The sequence below is a fragment of the Triticum dicoccoides genome, chromosome 4A (genome assembly GCF_002162155.2).
Source record: "Triticum dicoccoides isolate Atlit2015 ecotype Zavitan chromosome 4A, WEW_v2.0, whole genome shotgun sequence".
Taxonomy (NCBI): Eukaryota; Viridiplantae; Streptophyta; class Magnoliopsida; order Poales; family Poaceae; genus Triticum; species Triticum dicoccoides.
Genome location: NC_041386.1, coordinates 6,709,228 through 6,715,336, shown reverse-complemented (window position 1 = coordinate 6,715,336; position 6,109 = coordinate 6,709,228).

Genomic DNA, 6,109 nt, shown 5'->3' with positions numbered 1-6,109 from the left:
GGGCGACGAGATGGCGGGGGTGGGTGGATCCGGGGTAGGGAGGGTGGTGGGGCGGCGGCCGGCAGGGGCGACGAGACGGCGGGGGCGCAGAGCTCCGGGACAGGGAGGATGGTGGGGCGGCGACGGAGCTGGGCAGCGGCAGTGCAGGAGCGGGGGCGTGCGGTGGAGAGAGAAGAAGAGAAAGGGTGGGGCCCGGGAGAGAGGGAGGGGTGACCGTTAGAGGCCGTTAGTGGGCACTTTCTTTGTCGTCTGTTAGCGGACGGCAAAGAGGGGGGCTGGTGGACCGTTAGGGTTTGGGCCTCCACTGGACTCAACCCATCTCTCTGCCGTCCGCCAGCGGACGGCAAAGAATCTTTGTCGTCTGCCAGTCGATATCAAAGAAATGGCTGAGGGCAAATAGGATCTTTGCCGTCGGTTTTGTAGAAGCAGACGGCAAAGAATTGGCTTATGACAAATTTTCTGTTTTCAGTAGTGATTTGATTAACGAGCTAGTCTAATAGAGGCTTAATAGGGACATGGTGTTTTGTCTATGTATTCACACATGTATCAAGTTTCCGGTTAATACAATTTTAGCATGAATAATAAACATTTATCATGATATAAGGAAATATAAAATAATAACTTTATTATTGCCTCTAGGACGTATTTCCTTCAATTTAATTATGGAGTTAAGAAAACTACAACAATATTACAGACTTGGATCAAAGAAGGACAAGGAAGCTATTGCTGGTCTTCCGATCTGAATTGTACGTGAACACGAGTTGATGCAGTAGATAGAATAACCATGCATGTCGTACTACATGGAGTGTTTCGTTGAGCATGCAAAAGAAGCTTCTGTCCTGCATTGTAACATTCTAGGGAAAGGCCTCTCATTTTGTTTCAGTGTGACTGATTGGGTTTTGATTCCAGCATTTATTCATCAAAGCTTGTTCTAATCTTGATTTTCAGCATTATTTTCCTTTTTGATAATGGTTGCTTAAAAATTAGGAGCAGTGCATTGGTTGTAAAGTTTTCTCAAAAAAATATGCCATCTCTTGTTCATTGCTATCCTGAATTTCCACACAAAGCTTTGTGCTCTTTGCCAGGTAATCATGCTAATTTCGAGAGAAATTCAAATGGCATGTCGTGTGTCGAGGTAATAAACTGCAGACCTTCTTTGTTGATTACTCCCTCCTTTCCGGTTTATAAGGCTCAATTCAAAAATCTCACCAACCAAGGTAGATGATGAGTGGTGGAATATTTTTTGTAGTTTGCAAAAGCACCCAATTAATGCTCTTGTTTTCCTCAAAAAATTATGTTTACGAATGCATTAATTGCAATGCATGCATGCATAAAGTGCATGCATTTGTCAGTTTTCTCTTAATACTCGCATGCAATGATTTAATGCACCTTGAAGTCTGAACATGTGATGGGGAACAACCAAATTGAGCCTTATAAAATGGAAAAACTAAAATTTTGAGACAAGCCCTATAAACCGGAAAGGAGGGAGTATGATATAACCCAACAGTGGAGAAAGAAGAGATGTTGAGACAAGGGAACTCATAGGCATATTGTCTACTACTAAAAGATCAATCCGTGGCTTCTTAATTATCAAGTGTTGAAGCTCTTCAACATTTTCTTTGTTGATGTCAATCAGCACGTCTGCATTGCTCCCTTACGTTTGACTTCCTTTTTTCCAAGATATGTTGCATAAGGCTCTAGGAGCGACCATTCTTATGATCGATGTTGTACTGGTTTGCTAACTATAGTTTTAGAATTTCTTCTCATAACATGAAATTTTGAATTAGCATTTGCTCTGAAGAATGAGCTATAGAATTTGAATCACATGTTAATGTGTTATACATTTGTGCATTAATTTCAAAGACCCAAAGAGAACTCTGAGTTATTTATTTAGTTTGGTATTCTTGGTTATGCACCATGTTTGTTTTTACATATAGTTCTTGGGGCCACAAAAGTGTTACTCCCTCTAATTCATATTACTTGTCTTAAATTTGTCTAGATACAGATTTATCTTGACACGTTTTAGTGTTAGATACATCTGTATCTAGGAATTTTTTTCTAAGTAATGTATATTTGAGGGAGTATCTTTCTGTGGTCGAAGGATAAGGCGAAACAAGCATTAGCTTTGCACTACCTGCATTTTCATTATAATGATAATAAAAAGTTTAATATGACATTATCTCTCGCGGTATACGAGGACCGTTCCATGGATTTGCTAAAGACAAGATATTGAATTTTTTTCAAGCTACAACAATGCTAGAGCAAGGGCGGATTAAAAGAATGGGTGTAAGGGGAGGAGTGGTAAGGTGGTATATTCAGTTTGTGTTTGAGAGAGTGGTTAAGGAGACACGGTGACTGCGGAAGGAAATAAGATGTGGACAAAATTGATATTTGTCACTGTTATATGAATGAAAACCACATGTCATATTGTTCGACACTTTGTGTTATTCTATGACAAGACAAGGGCATTCGGCTAGTATTCTTGTAGCATTATTATCACATCGAATCTTATCCTAAAGGATAATGTAGTATGAATCATATATGATCGAAGTATTTTTGCTCTTACTCAAAACATGAGAGACTGGGATCTGGGATCTGCGATGAGCCAATAATTAAGTAATAGTAAGAAATCATAGCACGTATGACAAGATGCCCGCTATATACCTAAAAGAAGATTCTAGATCATGGTTAATCAAGCAAATGCATCTTCTAGTGCATGCTAAATAATTCTATTACATAGTACTAAATTTATTTATTTTATGAGTTGTGCTTTAGTACACCCCCATTGGAAAGTTCACAATTTTTGAGAAAGAATATGGTTTAGATTAAAACTTACCCCACACTTAAAAAGGTACTAGTATGGACAATTTGCGTGTTAAAAAAATTAGAGACCAACCAACAGGAAATCATCTCAAGAATTATCAATGGAGAAAAAGTCGATATCTAGCAAGACGATTGGTTACCTTGGAATAGTTGCAGGCACTCTTTGGGAAGGTGAAAGGAAACTAACATTCACAAAGTGGACGATATATCTTCTATTGGCGGGCAATAAATGGTGGAATGGGAACTTCTGTACTATTTGGCATGCTTTGTAGCCAATATGTACTGTTTGGTTGCAACTGTTTGGCATGCCAATGACTCCTTATCAACTCTACTTCATTTTTTAGTCAAAGTTGGCCAACTCATAGGCACACAAAACCTTGACCAATATTTTGGCTAGCCAAATATTTGATGGGGCAACTATAGACTCAAACCAAACAAACCCTATGTTTCTAATTACTATTCACTTACCACGCCATCACTCCGCTGGTCAATCAATTTAACTAGATTTGTCCACGTCGTCTTTGCCATTTTCTCTTTTACTATTGCTGCCATTCTACAAACGAAATATCAAGTCACGACATGCAATACGAAATCGAGGCAAATAACATGTTGCGCATTTTTACCTGTTGAGAGGGCCAACAACTTCGTCGCTGAGCCTCAACGCATCGCGCAGTAGTTACGCGTATGAGAGCTGAAAGTGTCCAAAGCATTGGTTGAGAAAAATGAGCTTTTTGCAAGGAAAATGGAACTCCTTTGATCATTGAGAGAGTCAAATAGATTAAAATGATTTACTTCCCGCAAAATCATCCAGTGAGATCCAGCTATCCCAAAGCACGACACCACCCAATGTCAGCTCGAGGGTGTCGGCATGGATGGCCTCTACCACTGTAATGCCCAAAGAGAAACTCTATCGCGATCTCGTGATGAATTTGAGATCACGGCAGAATCCCATTTTGGATCGCATGGCAAGGTGGCATACAAATACATACAACCAAAGAATAGATAGAATACGAGATCAAGGCATGCACTTGCCCTAGAATAGTATAAATAAGACAATCATCATACAATCTCCATAACATATAGATAGAGTCCAGCTATAGACAAGATAAACAAGAAAACACCACCCTGCTACTATCCCTGGATACTCCGACTAGGGCCTCTATTGATCATCCGGAAACGAAACGTAGAAACGCCCACGATCCTCGTCAAACTCCCACTGGAGCTCAGTGGCATCTCATGTGTCTGTCTCAATGGTACCTGCAACTGTGTTTGAAGTATACTGTGAGCCACGGGGACTCGGCAATCTTATTACCCACGGTGTCAAGACTATCAAAGCTTAAATAGGTATGGCATGGTTAAGTGGTGAAGTTGCGGCAAGAACTAAGCATATGTGTGGTGGCTAACTTACGAATACAAGAATAAGATGAGAAACTACGCAAACGATCGCAAACTAGTAATGATGAAGAAGTGATCCTGAACTACTTACGTTCAAACATAACCCCACCATGTTCTCTTCTCGAACTTTGTCGAAAAGAGACAATCATGCTTACACACACAGTTGGTGTATTTTAATGAGTTTAGTGTCAAGTTCACTACAACCGGATATTAAAAACTCCCATCTGCCACATAACCGCGGGCATGGCTCTTGAAAGTTTAAACCCTGCAGGGGTGTCCCAACTTAGCCCATGATAAGCTCTCACGATCCGCGGAGACAATCCTCCATCTCGGGACACCCCGATCAAGCTCGGGATCCCGGTGCACAAGACATTTTGACAATGGTAAAACAAAACTAGCAAGACCTCCCGACGTGCCGACACCCTGATAGTAGCCGTGCATATCTCGTCTCAGGCCACAATAGGATGAGCGAAGCTTACAGTCGTTGAGACCCAAGTTGCCAAGGGGGCACCGCAAGGTGCTCTATTTTGGACCAACACTCATGAGGAGCACTGGCCCGGGTTGTTGATTAAGAATCCTCAGGTTAATTACTCCCTATGTAAATTTTAGTTGTTATTAACAAATGGTAAAACCAAAGTTGGGTCTTGCCGGAAGAGTTTTATTCAAAGTGAACTGTCAAGGGGGGCCCATAAACCCCGACCGCATTAGGAACGCAAAATTTAAGGAACATTACACCGATATGACGGAAACTAAGGTGGCAAGAGTGGAACAAAACACTGAGCAAAAGGCCAAGACTTCCACCCTTTACCAAGTATATAGATGCATTAATTAAATAAGAGATATTGTGATATCCCAAGATATTCATGTCCCAACATGGAATAACCTGCAACTGCACCTGCAACTAGCAACGCTGTAAGAGGGGCTGAGCAAGCGGTAACATAGCCAAACAACGGTTTGCTAGGAATGTGGGTTAGAGGCTTTTCATGGCAACTTAGGAGGCTTGATAAACAAGTGGTAGGTAGTGCGACATAGCGATAGCAACGAACAACTAGCAAGCCAATATAGTAGTGATATCGAGGGTAATGGTCATCTTGCCTGGATTGTCCTCAGTGGTATCAATAACTTGCTCCTTGTGAACGTACTCGACAGGGTCCTCGGACTCGAACTCGTCTCCCGGAACTACCCACAAGAAATCACAAGCATACAATAAACAAACAAGGCATGGCAAGAACATAAACTACATGCAACTCTAACATGAATGCATATGAAGATCGTTATACACGGACCTACGGTTTTACCGGAATGAGGGATACGTCAACGAGAAGGAAACAATGGAGAAAAGATGGATATGGGTGGAATCTTGGTAACCCAAGCATGCCACTGGAAAGATTGGAAGATTTCGGTTGAAATCGATATAAAGATCATTGAAAACCGATGCACGGAGCACACATGGTGAGCAAAACAATATGCAATGCAAAACTGACAATAATAGCAACATGGCACTTTAGATGCAACATTTAATTATGTTGCAGAACTTAAACATAGAAAAAATGACATGGCAGGATAGTGCATAACATCTACTACAAAACATGCTTACTGAACTATTTCTAAAACTCAGTAGATCATCAAAACAGCATGGCAAAAGGGCAAATGATAACAGTTTTACAGACATTAAAAATATTGGACATGGTAGAAAACAGATCTGGATTGCAATGTTTAGGGCTAGTAAACAATATGCTACAGGAACATATTATGGCAATCAAGAACATGGCATTCATGTACTGAATGCACTTAATAAAACTTAGTTCATGATCATGCTCCAAAGATCTACAGATATGATGACAACATCAATGCAAAATGGCAAGTTATGTTGACAGATTCAGACTTAGCA